Genomic DNA, 22,044 nt, shown 5'->3' on the forward strand with positions numbered 1-22,044 from the left:
ACTTCAAATGATAAACTTCCGAATCCTTTCTCAAAAAAATAACCAGATATCAGTGAGCAAAGGACAACGTGGACGGAGATTGGTCCTCTGCAGTTCCATTAGACGTCACTTCTCTAGTGTCCACCTTCCTGAGTTCCCAGGGACAGGCCTGAGGGTGTTAGAGTTTGGACCATGATCCTGTATTCATGCCAAATGTAAGATCCAGGAGGTTGGGCAGGGAGTGGAAGGGCTTGAGGTCAGGTGAAAGCTAAACTTTAATAGGTCCAGAAGTTCTGGAGGGAGTCTATTTGGCATTGTCATCTGTGGCTTCTACGTTCTTGACCTAGTTGTGAGGAATCCATGTTAAAATTCCACCTAACCTCATAGCTGTAAGAGTGTAAAACATCGCCACGTAGGTCCTTTGCAAATTGCTTTGTCCTTTTCGATGCCCAGTTGGCTCATGCAGGTTCGCTACCACTAGGTCCAAATTAGGGGATATTGTTGGTAGATTTAGAGGTTCACTGGGTCTCTCTGATAGTCAAGGTAATAGACTTTACGGAGAACTGGACGGATAGGATTTCAAGAATAAAATAGCTGAAGAATTCTGCCAACTGCTGATCTCTAAGATTTAGAAGCAATGGGGGGGGTATATTCTAAACATAATATTCTATGGTTCACTCCCTCCTTGTATGGAGTACAGCAGGCCCAAAGTAAGAAAAGTGCCTATCCACCCTTCCTGGACTCTAATGAGAGTTTTCATAGTGTTTCCTTTAATGTCTTGTTCATTATTTCCACCTGCCCAGAATTCTGCACAACAAAGACTCCAAACTATGCATACATCTTTGACTGTTATTCAGAGGCTTTGGCAGTGAGAGCTGGGCTATTATATGACAGCATTCCTAGTGAGTGGCAAAATTAGGGTGAAAGTTCCTAGCAGAGCTTTCTAGTTGCTCTATGATCAGTTTCAGTCCGATGTAGTGAGCTTCTACTCACCCAGAAAAGGAATCAATAAAAACAAGCAGGCACTTTTACCTTACTCTAGGAGACCATGTGTCAGTTAACTCAGGATCCCATAATTTATTATAGCATTGGCTACCTGTATGCAATCCTCTCTGGGTAAATGATCTCTGTTTTTTATTTACATAGGTGTAAATGTGACATCTGGCTTTGACATCTTCTACACTGTCCAGTGTATGTGGGCATAACATACCTTGTTCTTGGCAACTCAGAGAGTTCTGTGGACCCAAGACAAGTAGTCTGGCAAAGCTGACTTACCAGAAACCTGCCAATTGTCGCTGGAAGAATGATCTTTCCCTCTGGTGTTCACCAGCAACCTCTGGCGTCAAGCTATCCATTTGATTCTTTTGCATCCTCGCCTCTTGGTTATACTCAAAATACACAAGATCTAAGGCACAGACCACATAAAACTCAAGAAGGATGACGAAAATGTGGATGCTTCACTCCTTTTTTTTTTATTAACTTGAGTATTTCTTATATACATTTCGAGTGTTATTCCCTTTCCCAGTTTCCGGGCAAACATCCCCCTAATCCCTCCCCCTCCCTTTCTTTATGGGTGTTCCCCTCCCTATCCTCCCCCCATTGCCGCCCTCCCCCCAACAATCTAGTTCACTGGGGGTTCAGTCTTAGCAGGACCCAGGGCTTCCCCTTCCACTGGTGCTCTTACTAGAATATTCATTGCTACCTATGAGGTCAGAGTCCAGGGTCAGTCCATGTATAGTCTTTAGGTAGTGGCTTAGTCCCTGGAAGCTCTGGTTGCTTGGCATTGTTGTACATATGGGGTCTCGAGCCCCTTCAAGCTCTTCCAGTTCTTTCTCTGATTCCTTCAACAGGGCTCCTATTCTCAGTTCAGCGGTTTGCTGCTGGCATTTGCCTCTGTATTTGCTGTATTCTGGCTGTGTCTCTCAGGAGCGATCTACATCCGGCTCCTGTCGGTCTGCACTTCTTTGCTTCATCCATCTTGTCTAATTGGGTGGCTGTATATATATGGGCCACATGTGGGGCAGGCTCTGAATGGGTGTTCCTTCAGTCTCTGTTTTAATCTTTGCCTCTCTCTTCCCTGCCAAGGGTATTCTTGTTCCCCTTTTAAAGGAGGAGGCTTCACTCCTTCTTTAAAGGGGGAACAAAAATATCCACAGGAGGGGATAGGGAGGCAAATTTTAGAGCAGAGAATGAAGGAATGCCATTCAGAGCCTGCCCCACATGTGGTCCACACCTATCTTTCTTTCTATCTATCTATCTATCTATCTATCTATCTATCTATCTATCTATCTATGTCCACCAAAACTAGATAAGAGGGATGAAGCTAAGAAGTGCAGGCTGACATGAACCGGTTATAGATCTCTCCTGAAAGACACAGCCAGAACATGTCAAATACAGAGTCAAATGCCAGAAGCAAACCACTGAACTGAGAACGGGACACCTATTGGAGGAACTAGGGAAAGGACTGAAGGAGCTGAAGGGGTTTGCAACCCCATAAGAACCAACCAGAGCTTCCAGGGACCAAACCACTACCCAAAGACTACACATGGACTGACCCTGCGTAGGTAGCAGTAAATAGCATTGTTGGGGCAACACTGGAAGGGGAAGCCTTTGGTACTACCAAGGTTGAACCCCCAGTGAAGGGAATTTTGGAGAGGGCAGTAACAGGGGTTGGATGGGGAGGGTACACCCATTTAGAACGGGAAGAGGAGGGGTTAGGGGGCTGATGGACAGGAAACCGGGAAAAGGAATAACATTTGAAATGTAAATAAGAAATGCCCAATTTAATAAAAATGGGAGAAAAAGAATAACAACAAACAGACCAACAAAAACAATAAAGAAAATGTTCCAGGGGTAGTGCAAAGGAATATGGTTGAACAATAAGGGGGATGTACAGGGGGATACACATATGGGGAAGGGAGAGGGAAGGGAATGGGGGCTTAAGGAAGGAAACAAGGATGGGGAATAACGTTTGAAATGTAAGTAAAGAAATATATATAATAAAAAATTTTAAAAATATTGTTCCTCCAAAATTGCTGGAATTCAATAAATTTGCAGTTATAACCGATGCTTTATTACAAGGAATGCAGAGGCATACAGCTCCGTGTGTCCTGATTGCTTTTTATATTCCCATACTGAATGGTTTTATTTCCTCTAATGTATTAGAGAAATACTTCTGTATTCCTCCTTTGTTTGTCATTGTAAAGGAAGCTAAATTTGTGAGCACAAGGATACAGCAAGGATAATTTTCGTCATGAATGTGGGATCCACAGAGCATGACAAACTGTCTACATCAAGAGCACAGTTTCCTGTGCAGCTCTGGCTGGCTGTGAACTGATGGTGAAGCCTAAGCTGCATGAGACTTGCAGAAAACCACTGTTGCCTTACACTTGTGCTGTTACAGGAGGAAGAACCGCACACGACTCAGGACGGCCTTGTGAGTGAAGGGTTAAAGGTCACATTTTTATTTATAGACAAACATTAATTTATTCAAGAAAATTTTAAAGTGGGGAGTCAATGAGTTCAATGTATATAGCCTTAAGAATATAGCATATTAATTAAAAAACTAAAGTTAACAAATAAATACCAAAACTTCAAACGTAAACAAATAAAACCAAATGCATAAAACCAAACTTCAAACTAAAAACAAATATAACAAGTAAATTAGTCAGCATTCAATTCCTGCTGATTCTTCAACATATAACTCCAGCCTGTTGCTGGCCTTGCAAACACAGCAGAACGGCAGGTAAGATGGTAAAAATCTCCTCAAGATGAATGTAGACCTGCCTCACTGGGAGTGGTTGGTTGTTGATGGACAAGTCGTCAAAAGGTTAAACGTGAGGCGTGTTCCAGGCCACATCTCAAGGTCTTTCAAATTTAGCCCAAGATTGGTATGGTTACAAGGACTGAGATGTGGGAGGTGGTGTCAATCTTTGCACCCTCAGTGCTCCTGGTGGACAGTTCTGTCTCTGAGAGCTGTAGTCCTGGTCTGTGCCCTGGGAAAGCTTCTGCTGCAGTGTTCAGACCTAGGGGTGGAAAAGACCTGGTGAGGACCTGCCATGTCACTTATCCCATACACAGCAGCACAATTCAGCAGGATAATCTAGGATGATCTTTCATCTGAGGTCATTCTCTCATGCCCAAGAGAGAAGGGTAAGAGATCCCACAGGCCTGCATATTTTCCCAGCTTTTAAAACTGCTAAAAATTAAACAGTGAACAGCAGATAATTCCAATCATACGTATACATTATATTTTAATATCATGTAGCAATGTCTCAATGTCAGATGAGGAGAGATATGAACAAACTAGAAAACAATAGGAAGGCCTTGGAAGCCTGGTCATCACTGAAATGAAGACTATTATTATTCCTCCAGTGCAGGAGTTTGCCTGGGGTCCACATGACAACCTCAATATCTGCAAAGACCCAGAGAAACAATATCTCAAGAAGTACATGCACACTGAAGTGATATTATACTTGGCAAGAATATGCTGCATGGAAATCTTGCCGAGGGTAGGCATTGAAGTCCAAAGGAGATACTCATGCAGAAAATAAACTATACCACTCCTTTGTTTATGGGTATCGTAAAACTATTTGTGGGGAGACTTAAAGGCACTGGGCTCAGATAACACAAGAGAGCACAGACTGGAGGGATCAGTACACAATAGCCAGAATCTCTATGGATCAAATACACTTCATGGACGGAATTTCTTTTAAAATGGACAAGAAAAATATTCTGAGCTGCTCCTAGCTGACAGGTGCTGAGAACTATGGAGAAAGTCACACACCCAATAAGACAGTTTATAAGTACAGGGAATCTACTTGGGTCCTCTCATCCTGTGCTTTCAAATCCTCTCAGTGACACTGAAATGATGCTGCATCTTCTCAGGCAAGGCCTTTTGCTCAGTGACCAGTTTTTGCTGATTCAGGGGGTCCTGCAGACTTTCCTCCATTCTCTCCTCATCCTGGTCATTAGAAGATTATATTGTCCATGGAGACATACATGTATACAGACACAGACAGACAGACACCCAGACATACACACTTTTGAACTCACCCAAATATATTTGTTCACATATACAAGCAGAGTATTTTGCAGAATGTGGTTAGTTTCCCAGTTAATGGTAATAGAAGGGTTCACCCAGTCTACTATTGTGGCATAAAAAAAAAAAAAAACCTGGAGTGGGGTAAGTACACAGTGAGCATAGCCTAAAGACAGCTCAGCCAATAAAGTGTATTCCCATGAAAATCAGAAATTAGAAATGTGACATCTAGGCCTGTTAGGCAAGCCTGCTTAGCAAGGTCACAAGGCTGTGCACAGGAGGCTGATTTCAGGGAACAGAGCACTGGGGGGGGGGGGCAGCTGAGCCTCTTCAGTCCTCTGGCCCACTGTTTCCCAGTGCATGCAAAGTGAGCTGCATTTTCCAATATGAGGTCCCTTTACCATACAGTACCTGACAGGGGAAACAAACTACCAGCACAAACAGCTAGGAAATCTCCATAACCACAATCCAAGGTAAAACTTGGACTGGGATGCTATCAGATATAATTCCAGTAAGATAAGGCTGACTAATTCAAAGCCAAATGCTGGCAGGTATAATCAAACTCAGCCACAGTCCATGGAAGGGCTGGACAACATTGTACCTTTTCACTTTCTGACTGATGGACTTCTGGATAATTTTGCTTCTTGGCTGCTCTGAGGTGAACCACTAAACACTAATGTGCCACAGTTTCTCTGCTCACACCTACTTCTTGTTCTGGAATCGCTGTGTCAAAAGGTTGAACTTTCACAAGAGTTGTACATGGCTTCTCACAGGGCTACCCATTTGACACCTCCAGCAATGTCTGAGGGTCATCACTGTTCTAAACCCTCCTTACAGATGATTTTCACTCAGATCAAATGATTTTGAATAACAATGGTTAAGAGTGCCACAACACAGCACAGGGTGAGTGCTTTGGACGATTTTGAGCCTAAGTTTCTGTCTGAGGCAAAGATGTGATTCCACCTCAGCATAACTCCTGGACATCTTCTGCTTGCAGATTCAACTCTAAGCAAATTAATCTTTCAATTAACAAATTCCAGGCCAAACTCCAAAGCCAAGGTATATTCAACCAATTAGGCCAATCTGGAGAGAAAGTGGTGGCAGGTAACGATTAACATAACCAGGATGTTGAGAAGACACAACAAGCCACATGACCTTCCAGTGTTACTATACACCGAGAGCAAAGAAGGCAGAAGAGCTCTGAGTCATCAGTTTCTACACTCAGGTACATGGATATCACACAGCAGCCTCTCCTCACATCCCTGTACCCTATTCCTGAATTTTCTCCAAGTAATATCAATGTTTATGAATAGTTTTCCCAGTGTAAATAGTTTGAATAGTGATCAAGACCCCATTAAGAACAGTTTAAAATGTAATTGGAAAGATTATGTTTTCTCTTCTTCTTTCTCTCTCGGAGTGTTTGTTTGTTTGTTTGTGTGTGTGTGTGTGTGTGTGTGTGTGTGTGTGTATACTTTTACATGTTTCTAAATATGCACATATAGACTTATACAATATATATATATATATAAATATATATATGTGTCTGTGTTCAGAAACTTGATGACTTCACACACACATGTGAAAAAGCACACATATACACACACTTACATATATAAGACCCCCATATCACAAACAATTAAAACAAACAACTTCCAAAGTACAATATGCACCATAGTCATAAACATGATCACACATATATGTACCCACAAACACACAAAAAAACACCCCCACACACAGAGTCAGAGAGAGATGGAGAGAGGGAGAGAGGGAGAGAGAGAGAGAGAGAGAGAGAGAGAGAGAGAGAGAGAGAGAGAGAACAGAAATCATAAGTGAGAAGCAGAAAAGAATGGGGAGGCCATCAGGCTGGAAGAACAGTTGTTGAATACAGATTAGGCAAAGGAAATGTGTCAAGTGAGAGCTTAGACACTGCTATCCATCCCTTATAGAGTAAACCTGTGTAGGGAATGCACTTCTTGGGCACACTAGGTTGAGAGAGCTGGAGAAAAATTTCCCTCTAATCCTCACATATCTCACACAAACCCTCACCCTGAGAGAAGCCTTTCTTACATCCCTGTTCATCCAGTCAGCTCCAGGACATAAGCCACAGGAAAGACCACTAAAACACTGACATAAAACAGGACGGACAAACTGCTTCTCAAGCTCTGTCACTGTAAACCACGATTTGGACAGGCAGAAGGGACCATTTTCAATGTACAGGGAAAAGGAGAGAAAGTCCACAAGCCCCATCATGACTGACAATGGGAGCCATTCTTTTGGCAATTGAACTGAACTCTAATCAGTTCTGTGCACTACAAAGACGGCTACCATATGGCATCCCGCTAGCATAATGGCATGTAAGTGTGCAGTGTGTGATCAACAGATCCCCCTTAAGGAAATGCATTTTCTAGTTGAGCAGGAGGATTTGGTTGTCAATCCTCCAGTTTCTTGCATGAAGCTAACATCACAGAAAGTTTTGTAAATGTTCAAAGAGATGAACAACTGGATGAGACCTAGGAGAGTGTCTGGATAAGTTGGAAAAGGTTAAACTGGTTTGACTTGGTTTATGCTTAGATATCAGGAAAACCTGCCCTTGATGCTTCATTCATCCTACCTGAGGCTGCTTGATACACGGATTTTCATACTGGCTTCCCCACAGATCCTTGTTGTTTCCTTAATGGACTCTTCCAGTGCAATCTGTTCCCATAGAAGCTCCCTGTTCTCATGCCGTGCTCTCTGGGCATTGTTCTTCAGCTCAAACAACTCAGTTAGGAGGGGGCAGAAGCTGCGGCTGAGACACAAAGAAAAAATGGTGACTCCTAGCCAGTCTCCAACTTCCTCCCACGTCTCCAAGTCCATTACTCCTTCTTGGGTCCTGATCCAAAGAGCCCCAGATTATAGTCCAAGTCCACAGTAGCCATGGAGCATGACCTAGAGACAGGTCAAATGGAGAAAAGAGCCACATTCCAGAAGACTCAGGGCACTTCTCAAAAACCTGACACCATTGATTCAAGTTTTTCCCAGAAGAGGACTTAATCCCCATGTGTCCATAGGGATTTATTTGTCCATTTTATTAGAATGTCGCTTGGAGGCCAATCTTTCTGTGTCCTGTGTGTCCTAGAGCCTTCCTTAGACACAGGCTTCCTGGTCTGCTTCAAACACTATAAAGCCTGATCCTCACTTTACTTCAAAGATAAGAATGGGCTGACACATGCTGTGCCCTGTGCTGGGGTCACAACCTTGTAAGTTACTCACCAGTACCAGTCATTTTCCAGTGTGAGGTGTGTACATTTGACCAAAGCTCTATTGACCTGCTCGCTCATTTTCTTCATGTCGGTCATCACTTCCTGGTGCTGCTTCATGAGCATCTCGGACTCAAAGTTGTTCCTGTGGTAAGGCATGGTCCAAGGATGAAATAACATTATGAATGAAGGATTCAAGAATTACATGAATTCAGACTGAATCCTGAACTACCCCAGCCTAGGACATGCCAAGCCCTTGCTTCTTGGTACTGGGTCCATTTGGTATTTATTAAGTTTATTATTATGAACACGGAGACAGCAGTCCAGGCAAACAAAAGGAGGGAGCTGATTTGCTTGAGCTCCCTGAGGGGGTTTGAAGGAATAGACTAGCTTGCCAAGAACATTTGAGGACCCTGTGTCACAATCCAGGCTCCAACTTAAGCCCATGAAGACTATTCTCCTGTTCTTAGGTAACAATTCTCAATCATAGAATCTATTGCTACATGAAAACCCAAAGGAACATGAACAGTATTTACAGGGAAAAGAATTTATAACACGCACCAGGAGATTCCCATGTGCGTCCACCTGAGCAGATGTGAAATGTTCTACTGCTCACAGTGAGGCTCTCACCCTCATCATCATGCCATGGAAATTGACACAGGATAATTCTCAGGCCAAATCAGTACATAGAATACCCAGATCTTAAGTGATACACACAGACACACTCACACATGCATACACACACACACACAAACTCACACAAAACACTCTCTCTCTCTCTCTCTCTCTCTCAAATACAATTAGAATGCCAATTAAATATAAGGATGTGGCATTATCTCCAAATACAATGAATAAAATCAGAGAAAACCAATGATACCCTGTTGTCAGTCCAGTCACACACTGTGAGGCACCAAGTGGGATTGGGCCCCTCCAGCTCTTCACAGGACCTATTGAACCCAAAGCACCTCCACGTCAATTGCAACAATGATTGGTCATAATCAGAGCACCTAGAAATTCCCACAAGCCAACACCTGTCTAGGCTACTTAAATCACACAATGAGAGCTCACACACTACTACCCTCACTCCCAGACTGTGATTCAATCAGGCCACAGGCTATGATTTACGTTTGTAGGAATTAAAATAGCCTGTGCCACCATCCCATTCCCATCTGAACTTCACATTCTCATCCAATCAGGAAAGTGCTTTTGACCATGAGGACACCCTGGAGTTGTAGCCTACTGCGATGTGAGGACATGTGGATTTAACAGAACTTGCATTGTGACTACCTGTCATTTAAATTCTTTCCCGGGTAATCCGCCAGGATTCTCCTGAGTTCATCTCTCTCCTTCTGCATCTTGTGGAGAGCAATTTTGAGGTTCTCCAAACGCTTCATTCTCTCCTCTTCAACAGGTGTTGTGGAGGGTTGGGATGATGCCTTCTGATCAAACTCTTTAGGTAGATAAACAACAGTGAACAGGCATATATGTGGACACAGTGTCAAGAAAAACTATGCTTACTCTAAACAGAAGTCTGAGGATGAACAGTTCTACAGATACAGTGAATCCCTGACAGAGCAAGAAAGCTATCTTTAAGCTGAACTCAGCTAGTTCCCTGTGTCCACCATCAGAGCCATATGATGACATATGCCATCATAGATATAGACCACACCTCCTAAAGCCATTCCTCTGTCACTGAAATTCTAAAGCTGGCCTAAACAAGAAGAATTGGAGGACCTTCTCAGCTAATGTCTGATGTGAGGCAGGTAAGTCCTTGAGTCCAAGCTGCTTAACATCTTGAATCCCTAGTCTGTGTGTTCAAGGACAAAGTGACTGAGACCTTGATATATGACCAGGAGAGTATCCCTCTTGGCATCGATTACCCACGTAATCTACAGGACACTGCTGAGAATGAAGTGCTTCAACAGCCGATCCTGAGAGAGACACTTTGTTATTCTTACAGAGGCTCATCCTGGTATTCTTTGACACTGCCCATGATGTTAAAGAGATCCAAGGAAAGCCCCTTGACATATAACAGTTCTTGGTTTTCTGTCAAACTAACGATCAGAAATTGTTGTGTCTGCGTCAGCCCTTAGGAAGACTGGGGCTCTAAATCATACGTCCTACTCCTGGAAGGACCAGCTCAAGCCAACCTCCTCCAGGAATCCCCCTTGCCCTGCCCAGTACTCACTTGACCTCCTCCAGGACCTTTCCATTCGTCTTCTTCTCCAACGTGATGGAGGGCTGGCCTCCCTCTGCCTTGGTCTGGTCTCTGCATGGATATGATTGTCTCTCCAAAAGAGACTGAGGATCCTGGAGAACATGCCTCCTCGGGAACCCATTAGAAACTGAAGGGAAATCGTGAGGAAGTTGGTGTCACCACAACACTGGTAACATCACAGAAGATTCTAGTGTCTCCTGGATACAAGAGAATTTCCAGGGAAGACACTACTGGTGATGTCACTGGGAAATGCCATAGCTTACTTGCTAACTACCTCTACCAGACTGGCCAGTTTCTGCAGTGGCTTTTCCAGAGACTCACTTTTGAGCCAGGAACACCCATTCGCACACTCTCCTTCTAGAGCTTCAGAGTTCTCACTCCTTCATTACAACTCAGTTGCTGAGGAGAGGGAGAGTTGTATCCGGTCTTGAAATGGAGAGAACATCTTTGTTAACAGTCAAAGATCTAAAGACCGTGGATGATGGATATTCTTCTCCCTGAAATGTATAAACCCAGGGTCCACGCATGTGACATATAATCCAATATCCACAATTTTTACTGTTCCCTAGAGTCCAATATTTTTTTTCCTACACCTTTAAATGTATGCAAGTTGGAGTACGTTGTTTCATGGATTGTGCCTTGAGAGGGGTCATGGTTTCAATATATTCACCCATGTTTTTTCCTGAAATCTTGGCCTTACCATCCCATTTTATGCAATGGAAACTCCCTTTTCCTGGCAAAAAAGCTTCTCAGGTATAGGTCAAACATCAAATTGTAATCTTTCTGTACATTCTGAAAATTTAAAATCCCCAAAAGTGAGGGAACTGAGACCCAAGTGAGAGCCATGGAGGGGCAGAACGCAAAGTGCTGCTGGCCAAGGAAGAGCAGGAGGAAGCAGAGAAGCTGTAGGACATCATGGTGCACACCTGGGCAACCTGCTGTCTTCACTCAGAGGACCTACAGGGTGCTTAACCATCATTTAGAACTCGGTATCTGGTGCCTCCTCTGGCCACCGAGGGAATTGCATTCAGAGGAACCACAGACAAAAGTCAGCCAAGAACAATTCACCAAAATAAATAAAAATGAATACATTTTTCTTTCAAAAAGGCATACAAATGTATGGTCAAGTCAAACAAAACCCAAGGAAACACAAGAAATGAAATATTTCACAACAACCCAAGAGTGCAAGAAACAGCATAAAAACAATCTCTTAAACCTATAATAATTCTATATGTATTTCTTGAAATAGCAGTTGCAGTAAGCAACCGGGCTGTAATGCTCTTATGAGTTCCATAGCCTCATCAACCCTTGTCACAATCTCCACCTGTTTGATTTTTTCTTAATTACAAATATGTATGAGTTAGAATCGCGAGTCTGTCTGTGATCAGACTGTAAACTGTAGTCAATGTATCACTGGCAATCATTAGCCACAATCTTTAAGTTTCCCTCCTAACCCCAGAGCACAGCCATAACTTTGGAAAGCAAAACTCACCCTCCAGCAAACTATCTATCCTCCAAAATCCAGTCTCTTCATAACACCAAGTCCATTCCTCATGCTATAAAGTATGACGGCCAAGCCTTGCATATGAAGGAACGATGGTGCAGGCTCTAATACCTCAGCAAAGAGACATTTCCCTAAATTCTTTTATAAGTCCGGTTTCCATGATAAGAGTTATAGTAAAGTATTACCCAACCTAGACCTGTTTCCCTGGGTTGCCTCATGCCACGTGTTGTCTAGAATGACTCCTTTTTAAGGCAACTTTCTGTTACCAATGTTACAAATTTTTAACCATACCCAATAACTTAAAAGCCAGTAACCTATAGCCAAGACACGTAAAGCGTATTATACATTTAAAACCAAACAGAAAAAAAATAAAGTGACTACACATATCTTTACTATTTAGATCAAACACAATTTTTACTTTTTTAGCTGTCATTTTAAAAGAAGAACCTTGTTACCTGTTGAATCCAATAATCACAGTCACAGATTTCTCTAAGAGAAACAGACACCAGCTCCCTTACCATAGAAGTTTTGAAGCTGCTGGCACCTTTAAGACCAGCTAGTGTATTTAGTCTATTTAATCTATTTAGCCAGCCCCCTGGGGAGCTTCCCCAGTGGACAGACCTAGGCTCCTAGCTACATTCCTCCATTGAGGCCTGATCCAGTCAGGGACATGCATAATAGTTAACACCAGAGATAACCAGTTATCTAGGATGCAGGGCTCCAAAGGTCAATTGAAACGGTTTTTATTTATTTGTTATTTCTTGAAAGGACTTAAAACTTAATCAAGGGGATAATCAACCAGCATTTAAAGTTTTCACCATTTTTTCTTTTAAACATGAAACACAAAACATTCAAGCAACGAGAAGCAAAACCCAGACATAAACTGACACCCGTGGACAGCTTGGTGCACCAAGGACAGACAATAGACATAGAGGGAAGGAGCTAGATGGTGTCCCACCAAAGGGACCCAGATATCCTACCTAAAGGACCCAGAACCAGAAATGAGCACTTCTCCAATAGGAGCCAGCAAGGAGGCAGGATGTCCCTAGGAGAGCTCTTAAAAAGCTTAATCTCATTTTCCTTCTTTTGCCAAAGCATCTGTGGAGAGTCTGGGAGGACTGGTTTTCTCAAACCATTTTCTCTCTTGTCTGGGGTGTAAACTGTCTCTAATCAGATTCCAAAGCCTAAAAGCATCAATGAGAATTGACTTTGCTTCTCTAGATTTTAGCATAACTCTAAAAGAACACATACACAAAAACATTTTACCATTATTACCTTGTCCCTTTTTACAAGGTTTACTCACCACTAACCCAAATCTTTATTTTTCTTTGCATGTGTTTTCAATGCCCACAGTGCTTCTGTATCCTGCTTACTGGGACCTTTCCTGGCCCATTTTCCCCAATGCATCCCTCCTTCACTGGCTGGTTTCCTGGGACCATCTCGTCAGGTTGTCCTCTCTTTCCCGATCTTGGTGGGACCTCCATTTGATGATGCCTGTGTCATCCAGACACTGAGATTCGGGCATAGGACTCGAAGGAACACACACTCGGGTCATTCGTGTTAAAAGAATGCTATCCGGGCTTTACTGAGATCTCCTTATATACCAGAGGCAAAAGCCGTGGAAAAACAATAAAGCAGGCGAAAATCCCCAACCAGGAAAATAGGAAAAGGGGAAAAATCTGCATCGTGGCAAGTTCTGGCCCCAACACAGGGGCGTAAACAACTTCTTAACATCAATAAGCTGAAAGGCTCAGCAAGAGGACTGGGTGCCATGGAAGGTACTGGCCCCAAATTAGGGGCCTAGAGCAGCTGCCAAAGGTGTAAACAACTTCTTGCCATAGCAGGCTGAAAGGCACAGCGAGGGGGAAGGGAAACACTCCAAGGTATGGCCCAACAGGCTAATATAAAAATGTAATTGAAAAACTAAAACACTATATTTCAAGAAAAATAATTAAAATGTGCTACTTATCTAAGCATAACATTCATAATAGAAGAAACTTAAATGACTGAGAAATTCATAAGAAATATTCAACATCCTAGTACATCACACAAATGCAAATTAAAATTACTCTGAGATCACTTTTCATATTTGTCAGTATGACTAAGGTTAATAACACGTGTGACAACTCAAGCTGACTGGGTTATGGAGCAAGGGGAACATTCATAGTCTCCTGGTGGAAAGGCAAACTTCTACAGCAACTTCGGAGATCAGTATGATGGTTCTTCAGGAAGGTGAAAATTGTTGTACCTTAAGATACAACTCCAGGTCTCATGTCCAGATGTTGATTCATCATAGAATACAGACCTTTGCTCAACCATGTTCAGTGAAGCTCGTTTGTAATACTTAGAATTTGGAAATATTTAAGTTGTCCCTTAACGGATGAATGCATAAAGAAAACGTGGTGCATTTACAGACTGCATTGCTGCTTAACAATTACAAAAGGCAAAGGGAATCATGCACTATGCAGGACAATGAATGGATCTAGTAAAAGTCATTCTGGATGCGGTAATCCAGGCTGAAAAAGACAAATGGGATACATATTCACTTAAATGTGGATGTTAGCTGTTGATTCTTCAATCTGTGTGACTGTATGATCAGTTTAGTGTGAGGGTCTAGGGACGTGGGCCAGACTGTCCTCATTTAGGGAAGTACAAGTTTACTCATGGATTGCTGAGGGACACTGTCAGGATCAGGAATGTGAAATGTGAAGAGACAGGGCGAGGCAGCAATGGAGGGAACATAGAGAGGGACAGCTAAAATGAGGCACTGTATCGAAGCCTAAGAGAGTAGAAACCCTAATTGCTTTCTAAATTGTTTTATAAAGGTAACTAATGATTTATTATAGGTTCAAGGAGAAAAGTTAAAATGTTGCTTGGGTTCATCTATGTGAAATTTCAATAATAAGTAAGTCACAACAATTATGGATTTTGACTTTCAATGAACCTGCTACAGATAATGAATATCTAGTCCTTATGGAGACGTCTGTTACCATCTATTATACACTAGTCATTTTATTTGTTTACATTTCAAATGTCATCCCCATCATTGATCTCTCCACTTTGAACCCCCATACCCTCCCAGTCCTCTTTGTTTCTAAGAGGGCACTCCTCCATCTACCCACCCACTTCCACTTCACCCCTCTAGCATCCCCCTTCTCTGGGACATCAAGTTTCTACAGGGCCAGTTGTCTCCCTTCCCATAGATGTCAGATGAGCCAGTTGTTGCTACACATGCTCTACACTTTATGTATCAGGAGCCGTGGCCAGGACCATATATCCTCTTTAGTTGGTAGTTTAGTCCCGAGGAACTCTGAAGGCTCCAGTTAATTGATATTGTTGTTCTTCATATTGAGTTCCAATCCCCTTCATCTCCTTCAGGCTTTTCCCTAACTCTTTCATTGTGGTCCCCAGGCTTAGTCCAGTGGTTGGCTGTGAATATCTGCATCTGTGACTTGAACTTGAGAGGGTAGAAGGAAGCCTCGGACTCCCAAGTAAGGTAATAGGATGTAATTCTGTATGTGCCCAGAAGATGGCGACATAGGATGGTATTCACACACACTTGTTTCTCACTAACCTCTTAGTTCTGTTCAGCGTGTCAGGTAAGGTCGGCAATGTGTTCTGTGAGTGAAGATTCCTTCTGCTTGCTGGAACTCGATCTGCTGCGTGGAATACTCTCGATCGGCGATGGGCGTCTGGGTCGGTGGACGCAATCACTCCAGGAACTGAGAATGAATGGACTGAGTTGAGCAGACATTGAGGGGTTGGCATCTCCAGAACCTGCAGCTTAGCATCCATGGATCCAGGAGAGCACAGTGTGCAGGGCTGAAATCAGATTCTGTAATGGGGAGGAGGGAGAAACTAAGTTTTTGAAGTATTTGTTCTTTTTGAAAGCACAAAGTGGGAGATCAGTCAGTTTTCCTCTTTTTGCAACATCTTACTCTGACCTATAGGACATATCCTGGGGTATATTGCTTTCCAGATTCAATGGGCTTTTCAGAAATTCCAGTTTCCTGAAACGGCATGGCCCTACTTTGGTGGACTGAGTGGTAGGAAGTGGAAAGGTCCTCTGAGGGGCAGATGAGGATCAGAATATGAAAGGCCAAAAGAAGACGAAAGACACAGTTATGAAAGGAATGCTGGTGGGTACAAGGCAACAACAAGCATATTTCTCAAAGCCCTGTTTTACTGTAGTACTGTGGGAAGCATAACCACAAGCTAACAGAAACAAATTGTTAAAATAAACAATGCATTCGTTCCCGTTCCCCAAACTTCTCCGTTTTTTTCCACCAAGGTCAATAGAAATTTAAACCTCAAGTACACCTTCTCTTATGGTTCCATACCTCAGCAGGCTGAAAAATCTGCCAACAGGCCTTGACCTACCTTGAGTATGCCCGCAGGCAGACCTTTTCTCTCTTTCTTTTCCTCTGTTTGAGAGCAGGAGCAAATGACTTTATACAGTGGGCGATTTCCATTATCAACAAACAGAAATTTTCCTAAGTCATTAAAGCTAGAAAGCCAGTCATTGATGGGCTGGTGCGGTAAGATCATTCTAACTAAACTATCCCATGGGGAAAAGTAAAAGAGACAGCCACACCTGTGTTTAGGAAACGAGATGTCCGCAGGTGATTTGAGTATGGGTGCTGAGTGGGAGAGAAGAGGTCATGAATCTAGCTGGAAAAGCCCACCCCACTTTTAGATGTGTTTTCTTTCTTTTCTTTCTTTTTTTTTTTACTTTTCTTTTTTTCAGAGCTGGGGACTGAACTCAGGGCCTTGCGCTTCCTAGGCAAGCGCTCTACCACTGAGCCAAATCCCCAGCCCCTAGATGTGTTTTCAAAAGGCATGCAATAGAAATTGAACTGCAATAAAAGTGTGTCAGCAAATGTGCTCTAATGATAGGTGATTAGGTTTTGGGGGCCATATTGACACAGAAACTGGATTAGTGGTAATATCTTGGTAAGTAGCTTGTGTTACAAGGAGAACTTCAGTTATCCCTTGCCTAGACCATCTACTGTCTTCTCTTCTCTTTTTCCTCTTTCACTCTTCTACCTGGGCTGATATAGCAAAAGGCTCTTACCAGAGACAAGTCAAAGGAGAATTAAGGTGAAATCTTTAGCCTGTTTTCTTGGAGACACATTGGACTGGAAAGGCTGTGAGGGAACCAGGCGGGAGGAGACTGCAAAGGGCAGAACGAAGCAGTGACTGCACTGGTCGTGTTTCCCATTCTGTCGCAGAAGCCTTTTAAGAAAGGAGGGTTCCATTGGCTCAGAGTCGGGAAGCACAGACTCCATCCTAGAAGGGGTGAGTGTAGCCGTGAGAGGTGCAGTTGGTAGAAGTGGACTGGCTGGCAGGATGTGAATGAGACTCTTTCCATGTGGGTGGAGCAGGGAGCAGAAATAGGGAAATTCTAGCTCTTAGCTTCCTCTCTGTGCCATTTAGTGCAGGCACCTGGCCTGAGAGTTATGGTGTTACCACCATTTAGAGTGAGCTTTACGTCGATTCTCTCCCCAAAACCCCTCAGTGCGACATTCAAAGGCCTGCTTCACTAACACACTAGGCAATTTTTACCTTCCTCAAATTGTCAATGACCAGCAGCAGAGCAAGGCAAGAAGGTTGCACGGCCATTTAGAGGGAGGAATCAAGGAGTGGTATCCGTGCAAGCCAGAAGAGACCTACAGGAAAGCTGGACATCAAAGAGCCACACACATTCTCTCATGGATTCTCATGGTTTTCCCAGGGTGAGATTCAGATGCATGTGGTAGTTACAGGCATTTCTGGCTGAAGCCGGTTTTCCTATGTGACATTAGGAAACAGTTGTAATAAAAGAAAGTTTCAAACAGCAACCTGTTCTGACTCTGATGGACACAAGTCTGATACTAGGCTGGAATTCTCTTCATAACTTTCGATACTGTTGAAAATAAAGGATAGATAGTATAATGTACTCTAATCCTAAAATACTGTGAAATATGTATTTCATAAATATGCATTACATGATATTCAGTTGAAATTGCTGGGAATTGTACTTTCTTCTATCTATAACTGCTCTGCTCTGGACAGAATTACTAAAGAATATGATGACTTGGGCTGTGTGTGTCTGTGTGTGTCTTTGTGTGTTCTGTGCGTGTGTTTATGTGTGTCTCTGTGTTTCTTTAGGTAGGTATGTGTATTTATGTGTTTATATATTTATGTGAAAATGGAGGCTCTGTCAACTTATGGTATTTTTCACAGTAGCTAATGTCCACCGTGCTTTATGAGATGAAGTGTTCGTTATGGCAGATGGAGTCAGAGAGACTACAGAAAGATCAAAGTATGGGGCTGGGGATTTAGCTCAGTGGAAGAGCGGTTGCCTGGCAACCGCAAAGCCCTGGGTTCGGTCCCCAGCTCCGGGGGTGGGGGGGGGGAGAAAAAGAAAGATCAAGGTATAGAGGAAGGGGCAGGGAAGATATCACAGCAGTTGAAATCACTTATTGTTCTTCCAGAGGATCTGGAATTGGTCCCTGGTAACCATACAAAGACTAACACCAACCTCGATAGGCAAAGCTGTCTCCCAGATTCTGCCCACACTTGACAACCTCGTGATGCATCCACCCATACAAAAGGCAAAACACAGATCTGGGTCTAGTGGCTAATAGTGACATGGTCTATCTAATCTGGAGGGGAGGAGGGTGGCGGCCAGCAGCAGCAGTGGCAGCGACAGGGGCATCCAGAACACTCCAGGCCACCACCGTCCCCACCACCACTTGTATGGGTGGCTTTAAAGAGTTGAGTAAAAACAAGCTGGTAACCAACCATGGTTGAAGGGGGATTTGATCCCTGTGAATGTATTTGCTCTCATGAACGCGCTATGAGAAAATTCATCAATCTGCTCCAGCAGTCCCAGTCCTATTGCACCAACACAGAATGCCTTCGGGAATTGCCAGGGCCCTCAGGCGACAGTGGCATCAGCATCACTGTGATCTTGATGGCCTGGATGGTGATCGCTGTGCTCCTCTTTCTACTGAGGCCTCCTAACCTGAGAGGCTTCAGCCTTCCTGGAAAGCCCTCCAGTCCTCACAGTGGACAGGTCCCGCCAGCCCCTCCTGTGGGCTAACATCCTGGTGTGGGAAAGAGCGATTGTTTGATGCCCTGCACGACCGAACGACTGAAGAGAACATGGCATTACCTGTCTCTCCTTTTCCATCTGCAGTGTGGATGGTATTGTTTTCATGAGCTTCTAGAAGTTGCACTTGCCAACTGCCTTTGTTTCCTGTGTTGCCACAGTCCTTGTTTACAGTATACCCCAGTAAATGATTTCTTTGAAAAGTCGAGGGCTGTGTTGGTTGGCCTAAGCTTAAACTTTCCACTCGTTCTCCCTGGAAACCTGACCATAGCGTCTGTGGTGGTTTCTGGCCCAACTGAAGGAAAATTAAGGTTTCTGCATTTAAGTATTTTAAGTGGTTTGGATAGATTTTAATTCTTTTCATAAGGTATATTCTGGTTGTCTGGTATGAGTGACAGAGCCATGCTGTAGTCACTTTACTGTGGCAGATTACCTATGGGTGGCAGTTTTCTGTAGTCCTTGACACTGATACTTTAGATCATTTTCCTTACAAAGTCCAGCTGGCTTATATGGCTAGAATAGGAAAATTGATTTGGTTGTTTACTGATTTTTTTTAATTACCATTAAAAATTTCTGATGGTAATACTTTAAATAAACATGATTGATTAATATTTTTAAAAGAGGTAAAACACTCAGAGACCTAGAAAACCATGGATGGGTTCCTCTTTAGTCAACTGGAGCCACAAAAATGTCAGAATCACACAGCCAATCAGAATTCACCTGAAACCAGACACTACAGAAATGGTCTCATTTACATAGAAAGAAGTGGCTGATGGGAAAGGATAAGCAAAGTTGCTCAGCACGACCATGAAAGGACTCTTCACAACTGGGCATAGTGACTCCAAGTGCCAATTTCAGTGCTTGGGATAAAGAAGTAGGTAGATTCCTGTAGGATCAAGGCCACCCTGTTTCACCCAGCAAGTCCATGATGTTTAGTTCTGCCAGATTATTCTGAGAGGTCCCGTTTTTTTCCTTTTTTTTTTTCATACTTTTTACTTGTGTGAGTATATTGTAGCTATCTTCAAACACACCAGAAGAGGGCGTCAGGTCCCATTGCAGATGGCTGTAGGTAGCCATGTGGTTGTTGAGATTTGAACTCAGGATCTCTGGGAGAGCAGTTGGTACTCTTAATCCCTGAACCATCTCTCCAACCCCTGACAGATCCTGTGACAACATACTGACTAAAACTCTTTATACATTCCTTCAAAGGGTTAATATTTCCAGGCTTGAGTGACAATGGTACATGTATAACTTAGATGAAGTATATCATAAGTGACACTGGTCTCAGATATTGAAGTGGTGAGTAAACGATCAGAAATAGAAAGACGCCGCAGGCCACTGGATATCTATGCAGGATAGCAGTAGATGTAGTTGCACTTTTTACATAAAACACACAGAGCTTTCCAAACCTATTTACTTTTTTTTAGTTTGTTTAAGATTTATGACGTATACAGCATTCTGCCTGCATGCATGCTTACAGGCCAGAAGAGGGCGCCAGATCTCACTATAGATGGTTGTGAGGCACTGTGTGGTTACTGGGAATTGAACCCCGGACCTCTGGAACAGTAGCCAGTATTAACTGTGGAACCACCTCTCCGGCACCATTACGTCTATTCTAATCTGCCTGATGTCTCCAGTAATTTTCTTATGAATGTTCTCTTGGCATGATAAAGTCTGGTCTTACCCTGTGCGCTCAGAAGGGACACACATCTGCAATGACATGTTTATTTGGGGTTTTGTATTTGTAATCCAAGATCTTTTTGTTTGTATTTAGCATGGAACTATCTATGTAAACAAGGATGTTCTACTCCCTGCCTCTGCCCTCCTGCTTGAACTCTTGAAGTAACAGTGGACCACCACCATGAAAGGCACTTTCTTCTTTGTGTCCTAAATCCACAAACAAGCAATTATGTTTGTTACTAGGGCATACTAGGGCATTATGAAATATGCTATCACCTCAGATGGTTCACTGCATGGCTGGGTATTTCGAGGCATTGTTCCATTGGACTAGACAGAAGACTCTGGCATGAATTTTCTAATGGCGCTAAGTGCCCTTTCATTTTTCTGAAAGTCCTTTGGACTTATGCCAGAGTGAGGGATGTGCACGAATCTCACTGGAAATTAAGTGTCCGTTTCCTTTAAGGCTGAGGTTGGGTTTCTTTTGAGAGTGGAGTGCTTGTGACTGGGATGATTCAGGTCTCCTCCAGCCAAGGCAACTGTGGGAGGAGACATCCCTCAGGTGCACTGAATTCTCACTTCCACAAGGTGGCAGCCCATACCTAGCAATCCATATCCACATTTCTTCAGGACAAACACATAAGGGCCATTTGGCTAGAAGGGGTCAGAACAACACCACTCTTCTGTTCCCCTTTTATTGAGCAGTAAGTGGTGATCGCCCTTAGAGACAGCAGACTGCTGTGGTCAGAATGGAGGAAGGTGATAATTTAAGGCCTGTCACTGTAGGAATGAAAAGTTGACATTTTTATCTGCAGATAGTATAATAACATTTATGAAACATTTATGAAAATCCAAGGATATAATCATTAAGGAAAAATTTCAAGCTGATTGCCCATTAATTATTATATATCAATTGTATAAAAAATCAAAGAAAAGCTATTGCTAAGGAGTACTGATCAAAAAGACTGCATATTTTTATTTTTTCATTTTAATTTGGTTTCAAACAGTGTGTGTGTGTTCCTACATTTTAAACTGATGTGAACAAAGAGAAACTGTCCAGAGGGATAAAAAGAAATGATAGAAGAGGTAAGGAAAGGAAGGACAATGGTATTGAGAGGCAGAGATAGGCACAATATATGGTATATACATATATGAAAATTAGACACACACACACACACACGTGCAATAGCAGCAAGGTACTCAGCAGGTAAAGAACTTGCTGCACTAGTGTGATTATCTGAGTTCAATACCTGGGACCCATGGTAGAAACATGAACTGAAAATTGTAGCA

The 22,044-nt window shown here is 42.9% G+C and overlaps 1 protein-coding gene and 1 pseudogene across 1 annotated transcript in view; one reads left to right on the forward strand and one right to left on the reverse strand.

Annotated features, from left to right (window-relative positions):
* The window catches only part of LOC148000697 (disks large homolog 5-like), a 90,948-nt gene that overhangs the window by 60,373 nt on the left and 8,531 nt on the right, over positions 1-22,044 (reverse strand). The gene's annotated exons all lie outside the window — the stretch shown is intronic.
* Positions 18,769-19,068, forward strand: LOC148000701 (small integral membrane protein 14 pseudogene; annotated as a pseudogene).

This window comes from Rattus norvegicus, chromosome 15, assembly GCF_021556685.1.
Source record: "Rattus norvegicus strain SHRSP/BbbUtx chromosome 15, alternate assembly SHRSP_T2T, whole genome shotgun sequence".
Taxonomy (NCBI): Eukaryota; Metazoa; Chordata; class Mammalia; order Rodentia; family Muridae; genus Rattus; species Rattus norvegicus.